The sequence below is a fragment of the Olea europaea genome, chromosome 13, assembly GCF_002742605.1.
Source record: "Olea europaea var. sylvestris chromosome 13, O_europaea_v1, whole genome shotgun sequence".
NCBI lineage: Eukaryota > Viridiplantae > Streptophyta > Magnoliopsida > Lamiales > Oleaceae > Olea > Olea europaea.
The window spans coordinates 4234458-4237778 of record NC_036249.1 but is presented as its reverse complement, the minus strand read 5'-3'; the positions used below and the strand labels follow the sequence as shown (position 1 = coordinate 4237778).

At 33.2% G+C, this 3321-nt stretch overlaps 1 long non-coding RNA gene across 1 annotated transcript; it reads left to right on the top strand.

Annotated features, from left to right (window-relative positions):
- Positions 1-27: 27 nt before the first annotated feature.
- LOC111407328 lies at positions 28-2661 on the top strand. The gene is made up of 4 exons (XR_002705089.1): positions 28-471; positions 588-728; positions 1425-1482; positions 2555-2661. It is a non-coding gene; the product is annotated as an uncharacterized LOC111407328 (long non-coding RNA).
- The last annotated feature ends 660 nt before the right edge of the window (positions 2662-3321 follow it).

Below are 3321 nucleotides of genomic sequence, written 5' to 3'. Positions count from 1 at the left end.
GTCTGAATTTTCATTATTTGGATCTAGTGAAACTATGAGCTTGTAACGTACTAAGATTAAAACTTCGAAGAATGATGTGAACTGTATAATCACATATTTGAGCTTTGTACCTTATCTATAAATGACAATCATTTTATGGTAGGTAGCTCTTATTGATTAAGTTGCTGAGAGTTTATCCTCTGCCTAGGAAATATTTTCTAACTCGAAGTAGTTTGGTTTTGAACTGGTAAATTATTATATTCAACTTTTGTGACTTTTCTTGTCTTATCTAATTTTAGCTTGTATATGTGTCTCAATACCTTGAGATTGTAAATATTTATGGTTTCTATATTTAAACATAATTACAAAATATGGTCCTTACTAATGGTGTCTTAACTATTTGCTGCATTTTTTTGGTTCTGACAGATTAATTTGGATGAATTTGCTGACCTTTGCAATGCCATTGCGCTAAGGTTTCAAAAAGAGGATTCAGTAAGTCCACTTTCCATTGAACTGAAGCTTAAGTGACATCCTTGCAACTTTGTATCGTACTTTATAAAAATGAAGGCTTTTGATCTGCATTCCAATTCTGCATACTTATTTTGCAGGTACCCGTATTTGATAGCCTTCCATTTTACCGTTCACCCGCATCTGAAAGGCTGAAAGACTTTGTTCGAAGTCCAAAATTTGGATACATAATAATATTCATCCTTGCCCTGAATTTTTTCGCAGTCATTATTGAAACAACGGTATGATTGTCAAGTGTCGTCAATATCAAACGAAACCTATTTTTATATGATTTAGAGTCAACAATTTCTACTACATAATCTCACTGAGGATATATTATATATCCAAAAATGCAAAATCTAATATAACTTTTAATGTTTGTAGTTTTAGATCATATTCATATTATATTAACATGATTATAACTTGAGAATAGGACATATCTATCACTGGCATTAATTATTCACAAAATGTTGCTATCTCCCCTCTACTGTTTTTTAGCCACCACGCTCCCTCCTCCTCGACAGCCAAACAAACAGACACGCAGTCCAAGAATAAATGAAAAGGAAAGATGATATACATTGAATGCCAAGAGCTAGTAAAGAAACCATTTGTTGAAGATGAATTTTTAATTAAATAAATAAAATTGTTCCCTCTCTTTGAAGGTTTTAGGTGATGTGGTTCAAAATGGCACTAGAGCAGTCAAAGATCCTGAATTCACGTCTCATCTGTCTGTTTATGTAAAATTTGCGTATGTCCGGCCTCCGATAAAAAAATCTATCTGCCCTGCTCGTGAGGAGCATGAAGGCAAAATTTAAATCTATAAGCTTGTCCTCTCTCTATTAGCTTAAAGCTTTTAGATGAGCTAGTTCAACATCATTTAGTCACATACATTTCCACTGAGTTATCTAATGATATATCGTGCTAATTGTGTTTTTCAGCTTGACATAGAGAACAATTCTGCTCAAGAGGCTTGGCAAAAGGTGGAGTTTGTGTTTGGTAAGAACTCTATGAATCTTGGATCTTATGAGGCATTAGATTCACCGTAGGATACTAGAGTAAGATTGAACCTCATATTATCCGTGTAGTGATCGCAGCTGGCGGAAGTGTTTGCATCACTGTTTCACACTTACTTTGCTTTTCGAGAAGGCTTCTTCTATAGATGAAGATATTCGATAAATTTTAATTAGAAGAGAGTACTTAATATGGTGGATTGGGCTTCCTCAGAATCATGGATAAGTAACTGATTGCAATGAAAATCATTGTGATAGTCTTCCAACATTAATGAACTTGGAAGCCGATAATCCACAGAAATAAAAGAAGAATAAGAATAAAAATAGCCAACTTAAAACCTTTATGGGTTTGACCATATGGAAGAAAAAACAATTACAGTCCCATAAAATTATGCATGGTGATATAGATTTTGGAATATTCCTTCATTCCTTATTACTTCACTTGTATATACTTCATTTGTAGAGATAATGAAAGACAACAATTTCTCTACTATTGATAACTAGACTTATGTAAATGGTGCATCTGATCACAATGGAAACTGGACCTATTGGATCTTTTCCCATTATATTCTTCATATGCATAAACATCACAGGCATCACTACAAAGACATTCGTCAGGTCTCAATACCTTTCATTGAGATTAATTCTTAGAGACTCTTGGAACATGTCAATGCTTTGACTTCGAGAGGACAGATGATTAAAGTAAATTTGAGAAATAAGAATAAAATCTGTTTTTGTGCTTGGAGAATTCTCTTTAGGCATATAAATGATCAACGAATGATCACGTCTCTTATTATTTTTCCCATAGAGCTGTATAATTGTCCTCACATAGAATTTCTGTGAAAGAGATTTGAAAATAGAACAATGTTAATTTCTTGTCAGAGTGTTCCAATATAAATTGGAATTTGATTTAGATACCTGGATTAGCTCCATCCCTAGTCTATTGGTCGAAAACTTCATTTCTGGTAAACTAATATCCTATGTGAAAAAACTTATAACCTTGAACTACTATAATTCTAGTTTATATTGAGAGTCAACAAATTGCATTTTCTTCCCAGGATGGCTGTACGTAGTGGAGATGGCATTGAAGATCTATGCTTATGGATTTGAGAACTATTGGAGAGACAGCCAAAATTGCTTTGACTTTATAATCACCTGGGTAATAGGTAAGTACCATCAATAGTTCAATTCCATTCTCTTTTCTCTACTCTGCCTTAAAACTATTATTTAACATGAGTAATAGTGTACCATTATGGCTGCCATACTAATTTAGTATTTTATTGTAGCTTCTAGGTCATATAGGTCTTTTGTTGAGGAAGTTTTCCATTTTAATCCAACTCTGAACACAAATGTGTATGTCCAAAACTAAAAGAGAATATCCACATTGGATATTTGTTGTCTTCAACTAAGTTGGTCAACCATTCGAAAAAATAAAAAATAAAAAATAAAAATTGCTAATCTAGCGTCTGATATTTGGTGATTATATTGGAATTCATGGAGAAATATTTTATGGAAAATGAGAATGAGGTAATACTAAAAAGGCAAGAAACCACCAGTATGCTTGCAGGACCAAAAAACTTAAATTAGGAACTAGTTTCTATTGATATTTACAAGGTAGAAGATGTGGTGTTACTACCATAACATCTAAAATCTTAAGTTGAGATGGGCCACATGTATTCATATAAATTTTTTTTCAATACGCCCTTTCATGTATCGGCCATGTTAATGTTTTCCATCAAAGTCTAAAGGCGTCAAATTCTAATAAATGGGTGGCGGTGAGACTTGAAGCTCGGACTTTTGCATGGCTCTGATACCATGTTAACTT